Source organism: Dasypus novemcinctus, chromosome 2, assembly GCF_030445035.2.
Source record: "Dasypus novemcinctus isolate mDasNov1 chromosome 2, mDasNov1.1.hap2, whole genome shotgun sequence".
NCBI lineage: Eukaryota > Metazoa > Chordata > Mammalia > Cingulata > Dasypodidae > Dasypus > Dasypus novemcinctus.
In genome coordinates, this window is record NC_080674.1 from 19618449 (window position 1) to 19635043 (window position 16595).

The following is a 16595-nucleotide window of genomic DNA, read 5'->3' on the forward strand; positions in this document are numbered from 1 at the left end:
GAAGAGTGTGCTACAAGTACACACACACAAACAAATTTACAGTGTGCCTCAAAAATTTCTGGAAAAATTGAAAAGAAACACTTAACAATGGTTAGCTCTGGGGTAACATACTGCAGATCTGAGTTGGAAGACAATTTACTTTACATGAAATTTTATAATGATTAACAAAAGAATAGAGTTTGCAGGATGGCATAATTGATTCTAAGAGATATAAAATATGGGCATTGTCCTAGTGCTTTACAATCCATAAGGGGCTTTCTCACCTAACATTTCCTTCACCCCCATTCTGTAAAGAAGAAGCAGAGTGGTAAAATAAAATACTTGGCAAGATGATATTTCTGTGAGTTTATTTAATTAGTAAACCATTCATGAATTGAGGAAACATCCAAATCACACAAGGATAGGAATTCCCGTAAGACAAAAAGAGATTATAGAGAGTGAATGTGGAAACTTAAAGGTAATATTGAATTGGTGACTTTGGGTTTACCTAGGGGGCATAAGGCAATGCTATTGTATTTGTTATTATTATTGTTGTATTTATCGTTACTGCATTTATACTTTCAGGATTTGTTGGTGGCATTTTTTGCATTTATCAATGCCCCCCTTTGTTCTTACTCTCGACCAAAAGCTTTGTCAGAAGTTGGCCTGTACCAATCACCATCAGCTGTCCTTTACTAGATTTCTTGTAAAGGATTAGCCTCATTCTCATTATATCCCTCTTTCCTCTTCCGTCATGTTTCAATCACAGAAATATAACCTGCCAGGTTAACTCCTCATTTAAGATTTTGACAAGGCACAAAGGATCAGGGAGTTCAGAATAATAGTTACAAGGAGAACAAAGCCAACAGAATGCAGGTGCCTCAAAGCCAGAGACCCAGCCCCCAAATTAAACCACTGAACAAATCTCAATGTCTTAGCTTGCCCAGTAAATCTAGAATATTTATTTTTGGCTTGATGTCTTCTACTGAGTGTTCTATGATTTTAGATTGGTGTATACAGAACACACTTTTCTATCGAAAGTTCTCGAATGTTCCCCTGTTGATATGAATATTTAGGGTCCTTCGGTTCTGGACACTAATTCTGCCACACGATTTACTTCTGGATATACATTTTCAATTGCTCTGATGCTATCATTAAAAGTTCCCTCTAGAAATATATAAATGGATGGTTTTCTCAGTTTAAAGAATCCCATGGAGGGAAACATGGGTCTGAGAAAATTCCATCCTTTAACAGGTTTCCAGTGAGTGGGTTTTCTTAAGATCTGGTTAACAAAATTGTGGTCTCAATTTAAAAGAAAATAGCTCCAAAACTAAATTATCTCTTGATTTTCAGGTTGAAACTCAAGTAAGGTCTGAAATCAGGGCTCCAGCATTAGATTTCCCTAACCAACAAGGGGGAAAGGCCCTGTATTAATCATGAATCTCTAGGAAAAGAGAACCCACAGGGGATATATGTGAATATTATGAGATTTTGTAAAATTGTTTCACATGACTGTGCTTATGCACAATTACAAATCTCATAGGGCAAGCTGAAAGCTTGGACCACTGATAAAGGTTTTCAATGAATTTGCTAGGAGAAGCTGGCTGAGTGAAGTAGAGATAAAAATTCTCTCTTCTGAATTCATCATTTCTTTTAAGGCTTTCAGCTGATTGCATGAGGCATCTCTTATTATTGAAGGCAATCTCCTCAGTCGATTGTAGATGTAATCAGCTATAAGTGCAATCGACTACTAATGATTTCAGTCCTCAAAATGTCCTCAAAGTAACAATTATACCTGTGCTAGCATGAACAAATAACTGGGCACCATCACCTGGCTATGTTGACATAACCTTCACAGCCCACCACTTTTCAACTTGGCATCCATACACCTCATCTTAAAACACATTTAAACTCTAAGTAAACTAATGACTGACATATTTTTCACCTAACAATACTCAAATGACATGTATACAACAGGGACTGCACAAAATCACTTCATAATAGGGTGGAAGTCCTTGGGTAATTATTATGACATGAAACTAATACAAATTGTTTCATATGATGAGATAAGATAAAGAAGAAACAAAAAGATATTTTATTTATGTACATTTATATACATACTCATAACAATACAAGGAAGAAATAACCATAAACATTACAGTCCTCATTTCTGAAAATAGTCATATGATTGGAATTTGTACCATATTCCTTACCTAATACATGCTCTCTTTACCCTCAGCAAGGATTTTACATGGCTGTCATTCTTTCAATGACAGAGTGACCCAAACATTCATTTCTGAAGTTTCTGGTCCATTGGTAGTCCTGCCTGGATGAGGTTGTTTTAATTTTCCATAAAATATCATCTCAGGGCATGGTAGTACTAAAAGATGCCCTGGGGAATCCCCTGTATTCCACGCAAGCATTCTTTACTTCCTTTACGTAGTTTCAATCCTATTTAATTTGATAGTCAGAATCAGTCATCCCAGCCAATACAGCAATTTCCTGTAGACCAGCAGATTTTAATGTTGCAGGGACATTTTTTCCTACTGGATCACTAAGGGTAATACAGAGTGGTGCCACTCCTATCCCCCTTCTTTGATTATTGGACCCATGAATACTGGCTATGGGAGAAACAGCACCATAATGACAAAAAGAGAAATAAAAAAATAATATATGGCATATATAAACCTAAAAAAAATATGGTTAATGTAAGTAATGTCTTGACAGTAATAACACTGAATGTTAATGAATTAAATGCTCTAATCAAGAGACACAAATTGGCAGAATGGATAACAAAATATGATGCTTCTATGTGCTGTCTACAAAAAACTCACCCTAGACCCAGAGATGCAAGGAGGTTCCAAGTCAATGATTGGAAAACCATTTTACAAACAAACAATAACCAAAAACGCATTAGTAGCTATACAAACATCAGACAAAATAGACTTTAAAAGGAAAACTATTATAAGAAACAAAGCAGGATACTATAACTCATAAAAGTGATAATGTATCAAGAAGAAAGATCTCAGCAGGATCTTATTGACAGCCAAAGTAGACTATGCCAAATAGCAGGGCTCGAGTGCTCTGGAGACATCTAGACACTATAGTCTGGGCAGGTAGATCAGGATTTGGTGCCTTGCCTACTCTGGAATTTATGCGCCCCTGTGAGACAGAGTTGGATGCAGTCGTGGTTCCCCTACACATGGCTCTACTATCCCCATCCAAGACACTTAAATCTTTGGGCTGTCCATGTGCCAGCTGGGCCCAGAATCTCACTTGATTTGCAACATCTACTCTCTAGTTCATTGGATTCACCCAGGACAGCTAACAAGGAGGAGATGATGGACAACCCCCAAACCAAGGAACCAAGACAGTCTACAACTTCAAGCACAAGAGTCCCATCCATCAGCCTTATGGGATTGAAGCCCTCTCTCAAGTAGAGGTGGAGCAGATATCACCATCAGAATCCTCAGAATTGGGGAATGAACTATGGACTTAAGTAGACTTACTGGTGTTCTACAATAGACATTGTGATTCTGCCAATGGAAGAAATTATATCATTGATGTAGAGGCAATGGTCACTGGAGGTTCTGAGGGCAGGGAGAGGGGAACAAAACAACAATCATAAACATTTATGTACCTAAGCAGGTTCCAAAAAATACATGAGGCAAACATTGAAAAACTAGTGAAGAAATAGATGCCTATACAACTATAATGGGGGATTTAATACACCATTATCACCTTTACACAGAACATCTTGATAAATGGTCAAAAAAGAAACAGAGAACTTGAATAATACATTAGGGATCTATACCTAATAGACATATAGAACATTACATTCAAATACAGTGGGATATACATTCTCCTCAAGCTCACATGGATCATTTTTTAGGCTAGACCACATGCTAGGTCACAGAACAACTCTCAACAAATTCTGAAAGATTGAAATAATACATGTAATTTCTCTGACCAAAATGCAATGAAGCTGGAAATCATTAAGGGGCAGAAAAAGAGAACAGGGACAAAGATATGGAATTGAAATAACAAACACTTAATCAATCAGTGGGTCAAGGAGGACAGAGCAAAATAAATCAGTAACTTCTTGAAAGTTAAGGAAAGTGCAAAGGAAGTGCTTCGAGGAAATAGATAGCCATAAATGCTTCTATTAAAAAAGAAGAAAGGTAATCAAAGACCTAATTGCACATGGGGAGGAACTAGAAAAAGAACAGCAAATCCCCAAACAAGCAGAAATAAAGAAATAACAAAGAGGAGAGCATAGCTAAATGAAATTGAGAATAATAAAAAAACACCAAAAAAAACTTGTAAAAATGAAAGTTGTTTCATTGAGAAGATTAATAAAATTGTCAAATCCTGAGGAAGAGAAGACTAGAATAGAAGAAATATAGGACATTGGAATTGTTCTGGATGATCTTGCATGGTTGGATACAGATCTTTCAAATTTTTTCAAAATCTATAAAAGTGTACAGCGCAAAATGTAAACCATAATGTAAACCATTAAGCATGGTTAGTAGCAATGCTTCAATATTTGTACATCATTTGTAACAAATATACCATACACATGTAAAACGTTACTAATAGATGAGAGGGGGAGGGGTAAGGGGTTGGGTGTATGAGAAGCCCCTATATTTTTAATGTGACTTTTCTATAACCTAAGGCCAATTTTAGATAAATAAAAAGTAAAAAAAATAAGACAATGGGGAACACACAGAAGAAACTGTCACTACACATAAAAGGTAACAGATCTTATTGTGGTAAAAACATAGAAAAAGTGTTTTATTGTACTTTTAAAAAAGTTGTAGTTATACTTCCTATTTTTCATTCTTTTTATTTTTGTAATTTATTTGCTATTATTATTTTATTTCCTATAGCAGTTTGATATGGTTATGAATTCCAAAAATAATATTGGATAATGTTTGGAATCTGGTCTGTACCTGGGCATGATTAAGTTATGATTAGGGCTTTGACTGGGCCACTTCATTAGGGCATTGAGTTCCCACCCACCGGGTGGGAACTTACAGAAAAAGGCATTGCTAAGGACAGAGCTGAGGGTTTTGGATGTTGGAGTTTGATGCTAAAGCCTTAAGCTGGAGCCCCGTGAAGTAACACACAGAGGAGAGAGAAGCAAGACCCTAGAAGGGAGGAACCCTCACAGACATCAGCAACCATCTTGCTCCAACATGTAAAAATAGACTTTGGTGAGGGAAGTACATTATGCTTCATGGCCTGGTATCTGTAAGCTCCTACCCCAATTAAATACCCTTTATAAAAACCAACCAATTTCTGGTATTTTGCATCAGCACCCCTTTGGCTGACTAATACAGAATTTGGTACCGAGGAATGGGGAAGTGCTTTTGTAATTACCAAAATGCTGGAACACTTTTATAAATGGGTAAGGGGTATTTTTGGAGGAATTGTGAGATACTTGGAAGAAAAGACCTATAGTGCTTTGAAGAGACTGTTGATAGCAATATGGATGTTAAAGAGAATTTTTTTGATGTCACAGAAGTAAATGATGAAACTATTATTGGAAACTAGAGGAAAGGTAATCCGTGTTTTAAAGTTGCAGAGAACTTAGCAAGACTAACTCCTGGTGTTTTATGGAAGGCAGAATTTGAAAATGATAAGCCTGCGCATTTCACTGAAGAAATTTCCAAAGGAAACCCAGAGAATGTGGCTTGGCTTCTGCTTGCACTTATAGCAAACGGCTAGACTAGTGAGATATGCTGAGGACTGAACTGTCAGGCACAAAGAAAATAGAAACTAACTCTGGAAATCCCAAGCTTCTGGAAATCAAGCTACCAAAAGAAAGAGCCCCATTGGAGGGTTTAACTAAACTTGGAACTTATAAATCAGGATCAAAGATGCAATTATCTTGGAAAGATTTGTGGAAAGTCTTACTGTCTGATGGCTTGTACCCCTGGTACTTGCATGCTAAACCAACAAGGTTTTTGAGAGAACTGTATGAACAAAACCACTGCCAGCTTGGACTAAAAGGGACATGGAAAGGAGAGATTGGATGAGAAACAGCTTTAAGAGGAAAACTAAAAAGATCTGGAATTAAGACATCACCTTGGGCCAAGAAAGGAACCCTACCCATATGTTCAGAGAGGGTAAGTTTGCACCAGCAGTTGAAGGTGGATGTTCCCACCTGATGTTCTGGAAGAGTTTTGCCACCCCAGGATGCAGAGAGTGTGGAGCATATTCCCCAAGGATTATGGTGGTTAAGGTCAGCACCCCATAGGTCTGAGAAGGGTGGACCTGTCCCCCATGGAATAGGGAAGACCAGATGGCCAACTCGTTGCTCCAAGAGGGTTGAGCCTGCATGCCAAAGGTTAGGGAAGGCCAGGTGATCAACTCATTGCTCTGAGAGGGTTGAGCCTGTATGCTAACATTCAGGGGGAATGTTGTCTTCATATCACTATACTGGGGGGGTTAAGACTCAAACCCAAAGATTAGGTAAGGTGTGGCAATTACCCCCACCCTCTTGGAGGGTGAGGTCTGGAGCTTGGTTGACATCCAGATGCAGAGGAGCATCACTGTTGTGGGGTGTTTGATGGGGAAAAGTGCAGGGAGAGGTGTACATGGGGCATGCCTCTATCACATATGAATACATTGTTTGTTCTAATGATCATGGAGCATTGTCTCAATGGGTACTGAAAAGTAAAAGAAACCAGACCAGTATGCCAAGTCCTCAAAATTATTGCATTTAACTCTAGACCTTATTCTATAACCAAAGAATACTGAATTCTCATCCTGAGCAGTCCTGCTATATACTCTAATAGAGCAGCAAAATAAATATTTAACTAAAAAAATACATAGTTAACACACATACACACAAAAAAGTAACACCGGTCATTTCTCTTTCCAAGGCTAATTGAACAAGCAGGTGCACTATTCAAATTTCTGCCCCCTGGGAGATTCCATTTCACCACTTTTTTTTCCCAGGTGTCCCAGAATGGGGCTATAGTCCTGCAGTTGTCCATTTTCAGGTAGTTCCTGTGTATATGCAGAACCATCTGTAAACCAGGTCTGAGTTTCCCCTTTTTCAGTCAAACAACTTTAGGGAACTCCACAAAAAGTTATAGCCCTGGAATAAGAGAAGGTATTGTGACAGGAATGAGGGCCATGGGCATTTGGGGTAATTTTTCAGGTAGCTTATTTGTGCCTTCAGGGTCTGTTCAAGCCCTATCTCACATAAAATTTTTCCATTTGATTATAGAGTGCTACTTGTACACACTAAACTTATGGTTTGAGGGTTAGACAACACACTGTTCATGAAGGGCAACAAACATGTCATGGTAATTTAGTGGCCAATGGTTAAGAGTATGGTCTATACTGAGACCCACTAGGAGGCCAAAGCTGTTTCTGAAAAGGAGAATAGTTATCTACAGAAGATTGCAGGGCTTTGCTTCAAATTCTTAAGGTTCTGTGCTGCAATACTCTCATAGGGTCCACCAAATGGTCCAATATGGTTGAAGTAGTAGAGCAACTGCACAGGAGCCTGATTCTGTTGAAGATCCTCCTCTTATTCCTCTCCCTAATCAAAACTTGCAGTGTTTTGAGCAATTTGATAAATGGGCTAGAGTAAGATACTGTTTATTTTGCTGAAAGCTCTTGGAGAAGTATACCAGAAATGGGTTGAATTTTCAAATAGGATTCATTTGTTTAAAGACTTACAGTTCTGTCTCTGAGACAGATAAAGTAGATATAACCCCAGGTATTGGTTCTTTTGAGGGCTAAAGAGACCCACGGGTTCTATGGTCATGGCAGATAGGGTTCACTGTCATGTCAGTTGGCCCTTCTTTGGAGCTGGTGTTTCTGCGTGATGGAACTGGACTCAGATGGGATATCTTTTCACAAGACTTTCATGCTACTTTACTGGAATTGTGTTGGGGTTTAAGATATATTTAGGGGATTTGAATCTCTGGACTGACAATATGATAGCCATGCCCTGAACCTCAACAGACTTCAACTCCTACACTCTGATTTATTGGACTTACCCCACTCAGCTAACATGGATTTGAAGAATGTCAACCACCTCACCATGGAGCCTAGAGTGCCTACAACTGAAAGCAGGAGGATTGCATCCAGTATCCATGTGGAATCTAAGCCCCCTCTTGACATAGATGTGGAATGGACACAACCAATCCAATGTCCACAGAGAAAATGTGGCATTGGTGTGGGAAGGGTGGCCATGGTGGCTGCTGGGTGCAGGGAACGGGAGGAAGAGATGAGACCTGGAGGCGTTTTCGCGACGTGGAGCTGTCCTGGGTGGTGCTTCACGGACAATTACGGGACATTGTAGATCCCCCCAGGGCCCACTGGATGGAACGTGGCTATGACGTGGACCATTAACTATGAGGTGCAGCGATGCCCAGAGATGTACTTACCAAATGCAATGAATGTGTCATGATGATGGGAGAGAGTGTTGCTGTGGGGGGAGAGGGGGGTGGGGCGGTGGGGTTGAATGGGACTTCATATTTTTTGAATGTAATATTTTTTAAAAAATGAATTAAAAAAAAAAGACTTACAGTTCTGTGGCTATGGAACCATCCAAATCAAGACATCATTAGAGGGGAATATGGCATCAAATTAGTCTGGCAGCGCTCAAGTTGGTCACAAAAAACAGTTGTGAAAGAGCCAAAAGTTGTCTGAGGAAACTGCTGTGGAGGCCAATGTATCAGGACAGAGCTTCCCAACTTCCAGGAAAGTATGGGACAAAGAGGCAAAGAACCTGAAAGGACAAAAAGTAGTTACCAAACACTGCCACAGCCAGGAAAGACTTCCTTTGCCAACCCCCAGATAGTAAGCTGGGATAAAAACCCTGGCTCAGTTCACATGACTGAAAGGAGAACAGTCATTTTCCTCCCTGTTAGCAGTTACAACGGAAAAGTGAGGGGGTGTCAGGGACTTTTTTTCAGTGAATTCAGCCAGAAAAGCTCCCTTGAAACTTCAGGTCTTGTCAGACCAAAACACAAGAATATGGGGACTGAAACTTCTCTGTGGAAAGATAAGCCAATGATCGCCAACTCCTGGTTACTCTGTAAATTTCATGGACAAAAACTGCTTTTGGTTTTCTCTGTACCTGAACTCATGGGAGAAAATCTTTGTCCAGTTAGTAAGTCCCTGGAACATATTTTATAAGTTATACTGGACAATTTAAAAAACTTAGAATAAGTCGAATCACATATCAAAGAAGAACTGTGAGAAAAAAACAATAGGCATGAGAGAAAAATTGTCCATCAGAGTAAATTCACCAATATATTCAGATGCTTTGACCCCCAAAAAGAATTACAAGCCATAATAGGAAATAGGAAGTAATGGCCCAGTCAAAAGAACAAACCAAATAGTCTTAAGAGATACAGAATTTAAGACAATTAATCAATGATAATCACATAAATCTCTTATATAAATTCAAAGAATTGAAAGAAAATATGAAGAGATAAAGGATATTAAGAAGATATTGGGTAAGCATAAAGAACAATTTGAAAGCCTTTAAAGAAAAGTAAAGACCTTATGGAATGAAAGACAGGATGATGAGAATAAATATATTAGAGGCACATAAGAGAAGATTTGAATTGCTCAATGATAGAAATGGCGATTTTGAAGACAGAATCTTCAAAATGAAGACTTTTCCAAATGAATGGGAAAAGATAAGAGAATGGAAAGAGAAGAGAGTGAAAAAAATGGAACAGTGTCTCAGGGAATTGAGTGATAATGTGGAACTCATAAACACGTGTATCATGAGTGTCCCATAAGGAAATAAGAATGGAAAAGTGGCAGAAAGAATATTTCAGGATGTAATGACTGAAAACTTCCAACCCTTATGAGAGACATAAATATCAATGTCCAAAGAAGACAATGTACCCCAAACTGAATAAATCCAAATAGACCTATCCCAAGACACCTACTACTCAGAATGACAAATATCAGAGTTAAAGAGAGAATTTTGAAAATAGCAAGAGAAAAGCAAAGTACCACATAGAAGGGAAACTCTATGAGATGAAGTACTAATCTCTCATCAGAAACCATGGAGTAGAGAAGAAAGTGGTATTACGTATTTAAGGTACTGAAAGAGAAAAACTGCCAGCTAACTATACTATATCCAGCAAAGTTGTCCTTCAAAAATGAGGGTGATTTCAAAGTCTTCACAGACAGACAAAACAAAAACTGATATAATATGTTATCAAAATACCAGAATTACAAGAGTAACAAAGACAGTGCTGCAGAATGAAAGTATGGGAGGTCTCAGATTAATTTATTTCCCTGTGCCTCCCCCCCCAAAAAAAAAGCAATGAGAAGACAATGAACAAATGAGCAGACAATTAGCAAATGCAATGAGTAAACAATGAGTAAAAAGATGAGGAAGACAATTCAAGGGGATAAAACTCTACTGGGGGCATATAACAGCAGATTTGAGGAGGTAGAAGGAAGGATTGGTACACTGGAATAAATGACCTTAGAAAGTGAACACACAAAGCAACAGATGAAGAAAAGAGTGGAAAAATTTTAACAGAGTTTTAGGGAAATAAATCATGGCTAGAGACATGCAAACATATGTGCCACGATAGTCCCAGAAGTAGAAGAGAAAAAGGGAGAAGGAATATTTGAAAAATATAATATATTTGAAGAAATAATGGTAGAAAATTGCCAAACACTATTGAAGGACATAGATATGTGTCCAAGAAGTACAACACATTCATCTGAATAAATCTGAATAGAGCAACTCTGAGACACACACTAAGCAGAATGTCAAATTCCAAAGACAGAGAATGTTGATAGCAGCAAGAGAAAAGTAATGCATATCATATACGGGATACCCAATAATATTAAGTGCCAAATTTCTCATCAGAAACCATGGAGGCAAGAAGGCAGTGGTATGACATATTTAAGATACTGCAAGAGAAAATCTGCCAGCCAAGAAAGTTATATCCAGCAAGACTGTCTTTGAAAAATGAGGGCAAGTTTAGAACATTCACAGATAAATAGAAACTAAGAGAATTTATAAGAAAGAGATTGGCTTTGTAGGAAATATGAAAGGGAATGTTACAGCCTGAAAAGAAAAGACAGGAGAGAGAGGCTTGGAAGAGAGTCTAGAAATGAAGCTTATATTAGTAAAAGTAATGAAAAGTGTAAAATGAATGCTGAAAATAAAATGACAGATAAAACACAAAGGTCAAAATGAGTGAAATAAAAACTGTCTTTATGGTATTGTAGCAGTTTGGTATTGTTTATGAATTCCAAAAATAGATATTGGATTATGTTTATAAACTGATCTGTTCCTCTGGGCATATTATATTGTATTGTAATCAGAGGTTTCACTTTGACTTGATTAAATTATGATTAAGGCTTTGATTGGGCCAAGAGATTGAAAGTGAAAGCTGAGAAAAGATATTTTATACATGCAGTAGCCAAAAAATGTCTGGATATCTATATTTATATCTGATTAAATGGACTTTAAAAGCAAGATTATTATTAGAGCTAAGGAAGGACATTATATATTAATAAAAGGCACAATCCACCAGGAAGAAATAATAACCATACATATATATGCACTTAATCAGGATGCCCCAAGATACATGAGATAAACACAGGCAAAACTGAAGGGAGAAATAGGTATCTCTGCAATAATATTTGAGGACTTCAGTACACCACTCTCAGCATTAGATAGAACATCTGGGTGAGGATGAATAAAGAAAGAGAGGACTTGAATATTATGATAAATGGACTAAAGCTAATAGACATATACAGAGCATTGTCCTCCCAAACAATAGGATATACATTCTTTTCTAGTGCTCATGGATCTTCCTCCATGACCAATGTTATGGATACATTGGATAGACCAATGTTAGGCCACAAAACAGATCTCAATAAATTCAACAAGATCAAAATTATACAAAGCACTTTCTCTGATCATAATGGAATAAAGTTGGATATCAACAAGAAACAGAAAAAGGGAAAATTCACAAATATTTGGAGATTAAACAACACAATCTTAAATAATGAGTGGGTCAAAGAAGAAATTTCAAGAGAAATCAATAATATCTCAAGATGAATGAAAAAAAGAACATAACATGTCAGAAACTTTGGGATGCAGTGAAGACAGTGCTGAGAGAGAAATTTATAGCCCTCAATGAATATATTAAAAAAGAAGAGTGAAAATCAATGGCCTAAGCATTCAAAAAACTTTTAATACCAATCTTACTAAGGGTCTTCTAAAAAATTGAACAAGAAATGCTACTAATCTCATCCTGTGAATCCAATATCACTCTAATACCAAAGTCAGATAAAGATATTATGATAAAATAAAATTACAGACCCATTTCCCTAATGAACACAGATGCTAAAATCTTTAACAAATACTTGCTAATTGAATCCAACAATACATTAAAAGAATTAGTCATCATGTTAAATGATTTTTATACCAAGCACGAAGGGTGGTTCAGCACAAGAAAATCATTATTATTCAATATTGTGCAGAGCTTTTACATGGGTATGACTGTGGTTGAAAGGAAATGGTAAGGACATTTATATTACTAGAAGAAAGGTTTAAAAAATGTATAAAGGTACTGTAGAGCACATTGAAACCTAACATCAAATATCAATATGGTCGATATCGCATATATAACTTTTTTTTTTTACAAAATAGCAATAAGAATTAACAAGAGAGAAGGAAACAGCATAGCAGTTATGTATGGCAGGGGAAGTTTAGAGAGATTCGGAGGTGATCAGTTTTTCTTTGTTTGGTTTTTGTTATTTAGTATAAGTATTATTATTACTGGAATAATGAAAATGCTCTAAAATGATTGAAGTGATGAATGCTCAATTATGTAATTATACTGAATACCATTGACTGTACACTTTGGATGGATTTATATTTATTAATATGTATCAATAAAATTGATTTGTTAAAAAACAAAATACAAAAAAACATCATCTGAGATGCTGTTCTCCTTGATCTACAGCTATGCATGATCAGGCTCTTGGTGGTGTCCACTTATCTGTACTCTTTCCTCTGGCCCTGGTTGCATTCAGTTTTGGATACTCCATCTGTGAATTTTCTCTCTCTGGAGTTTGCTGATGTCAATATCTGGAGGTGTTTCTCGCTGCATCTTTTTTTTTTTTTTTTTTTTTTTTTTTGGTGTCTGGATCTTTTTATTCCTCCATTCATAAAGGACTCCAGTAAGAGGATTAAGACCTACCGTAGCTCATGCCCCACTGGAACAATCTAATCAAATAGCCCTTAACTGATCTAATCAAATCAAAGGATAAATATAGGTTTGATATAAGAACATTCCAGTGTCCAAAAAGACTTAACCCAGCATAAACACCCAAATGTGGAATAGGTTCTTCCAGAATCCCAAAAGGCTAATTACATGTTATATCTCTTTTATATTTATAGGAGAGGTCAGATACAACAGTTTATTCTTCACAGTTGAAGGAATATCTTGACATGTATACACTACTAGATGCCATGAAATTTACTGAGATGAAAGGACGCTGAATTTTTATTGGATTTATCTCTTAACACCCACCACACAATAAATCTACACTAGTTGCTACGTCATGCTCACTAGGTCTAATCACCATAATGTCACCAATAGAGTGGACCAGTGTGAGGCCTTGCAGAAAAGAAAGGGACAAAACGTCCTTGAAGACTAAGATTATGACATAGGGTTTAAGAGTGATATGCCCCTGAGGTAGGGCATGAAGGTGTACTGCTAGCCTTCCTAGTTGAAAGCAAACTACTTCTGGTGGTCTTTATTAAAATGTATCAAGATAAAAAGCATATGCCATATTAATAGCTGCACATAAGTTACCAGGGGAATTGTAGGTTTTGCTCAGGCAATGATATAGCATCTGAAATAGCAGCTGCAATTGGAGTCACTAGTTAGTTAAGTTTACTGGAAACCACTATCATCCTCCAAGATGTTTTCTGTGCAGTCCAAATAGGAGTCATGAATGGGGTGGTGGTGGTAATCATCATTTTTGTATCCATCATGTGCTAAGGATAGGCTCAATCCCTGCAATCCTTCCAAGAACACAGCAGTATTGACTTTGGTTTATTCTCTTTTTTTTTAAGTTTTTTAATAATCATGTTTATTTTTACCCTTACTCCCCAAGATGACTTCCTCATCTGTCTGCTCACTGCATCTGTTCATCTACTTCAGGAGCAACTGGGAACTAAATCCAGGACTTCCCATGTGAGAGGCATGTGCCCAACTGCTTGAGCCCCATCCACTCCCTGCTCATTGTGTCTGCTCCTTTGTCTGCCCATTGCATCAACTCATTGTGTTTGCTCATCTTCTTTAGGAGGCACTGGGGACTGAATCTTGGACCTTGCATGTGGGAGTCAGGCACCCATCTGCTTGAACTACATTTGCTCCCCCAACTTTGGTTTACTCCTTTGCTTCGTACAGGCAGTTCACATGGCTTCCACTTGTCCTTAATTACTATCATGTTCTCCATTCCTCATGTCAGGGAACAATTATTGAGAAATTGCCAGTTGCTGAGTATGTCTATTCCAATCATGCTATGTGGAAAAGGGGAAATAACCACAGAACATATTTAGGGACTCACTTAATCCATTGTGAGACAAAACTGAGATATCATTTCATTGATCACTTGAGATCCATAAGCCCCATCCTGCTGGTAGACCACAGTGGCATGTTTGGTTTCCTGGAATTAATGTTCAATTCTGAGCCGAAATGTTTGACCAGTTCCTTTTCCCCAGCACGAATTCCACACTATAAAAGGCTGTAGCTGGGCTGGAAAAGTAAAAGTATAAATTTTGGGCCATGTAGCTAGGTTCTTCCCCACATTTAAGAAGTACAGAGTCTTGTCTCAAGTCTGGGAATTAAGGGGCCATGGCTCTGTTTTTGTGCTTCGAATTAGATGTCTGTTCACTTGACCTAGAACTCTTCTGCTTATATAGATCAAGTGAGAGTTGAGTAGCCTGACTGTATCACTTCTGGGTACCCCAATATCAACTAGTCAATGACACAGGTCTCTGTGAGTCAGACTATTCTCATTACTGTTTGACTCTGCTGTCCAAATGTATCTATGCCTATCCTATGTTTGTCAATTAATTTCCACCACTTGTTTTCTGCCAACCTGGAATCTGATCATAACCATTCTATTTAACTATACCAGTTCCATAGCAGCAATTCCCACAGTAATATCTGACCTTAAGAGAAGAGTGACCACAGAGCTCATCAGGGAGGATAGAGTTGCTCATACACATTTATTCCTCATAGTCTTGGTGAAAGATTGTCATCTGGACATGCCAGGGATGGGTAAGGAGGCCTCTCACGATAAATTCACTCTAGCATTCCAGTCTCTCCAAACCTTTGGATCCCCTCACTACTTTATACCAGGGCATTTCTGACATTTCTACTTCAGGTAATGTAGGTCACAGTTCCAAAATTTGGGCACCTGTTAGAGCTCTTTCAAAATGCTCGAGCTACAAAATTGAATCCAGAATTTTTGTTTAGATGGCCCCTAAACATAACTAAAGCCTGACCTGACTTTATGCTCTTTCCAGCGTTATTTCTAACTTTTAATATCTATTCCCACATATATTTCTTTGATTTGTGTCTGTACAAATTAGAAATTAATGCAGTTCTTTTGAAGTATAACACTCTTCCTTAAGGGCCATACTTTATATCACATCTTTGGGGTTTTGGCACTTCAGCCTAGTTATATAGGTCTGGGAGAAAAGACGGGTGGTGGGGATGGGCCATGAGAGGAATGAGCAGTGTCTTGTAAGCCAATTATCTCTGGGAATTCTATTAAAGTTTCATCTGGTGAAAGAGTGTTGAATTCTTCAGTGGGACATATGAGGGCTAATTACTCAGGGGAGGCAGTTACATGTTTATCATGCACAGCAGGGTTCATCCCTTCAGAGGAATAGAGGACAGCTGTTTCCTCAGGGCAGACTAGAGTGGGTGGCTGATTGCTCAGGGCAGACCATTACAAGTTCATCTGGCATGGAAGACTCAGCAGAACCTAAGTTTTCAACGTCTCCACTGTCATCATTGTCAGTCCATATGTTCCTATTCCAATTCTCATGATGATATTACTTCCTCGTCAATGCCTCATGTCATCAGGAGACACCTGGCTAGGTTGTGAACTCATTTCATTTTGTAATTTGCCCTCTCACTCAGTGAGAGTATGGTATGTTTTTAAGAAATTGCAAGTATGCAGCTATAAGCAATGAGTGTTTATTAGGGCACATACAGACATTTTAATGTACTTCATGTCATGCTTAAGATGGGAATTTGAAGCCTTAGCTCATCCCTTCCTTTAACAACTGTATCCAGCATATTAAGGAAGAAGCAACCAACATAATTTACTTTTTAACTCCACAAAGCTCTATTAACATGTCAAATTGTCACCCAGAGCCTTGTTTCATAAGCAATTTAGTAGCGGTATTTGTTGGTGATATTTTGCATATTTCTTTTGCTTTTCATGCATGGATTATCAGTACCAACTTGATGACTGGAAATAGACTTTATGCTTTTTAATCTAAACATATATGGCAGTTTGAAGCTTATCTTTAGGGCTAATCCATTCCTGTGCATGTAAACCTCTAA

General features: G+C 37.8%; 1 long non-coding RNA gene across 2 annotated transcripts in view; it reads right to left on the reverse strand.

The window, feature by feature from the left end:
- Positions 1 to 16595, reverse strand: part of LOC131280048 (uncharacterized) — a 35288-nt gene that overhangs the window by 16597 nt on the left and 2096 nt on the right. For both annotated transcript variants that reach the window (XR_009187612.2, XR_009187614.2), the window contains exon 2: positions 8532 to 8734. This is a non-coding gene — a long non-coding RNA (uncharacterized lncRNA). The remainder of the gene's footprint in view (positions 1 to 8531; positions 8735 to 16595) is intronic.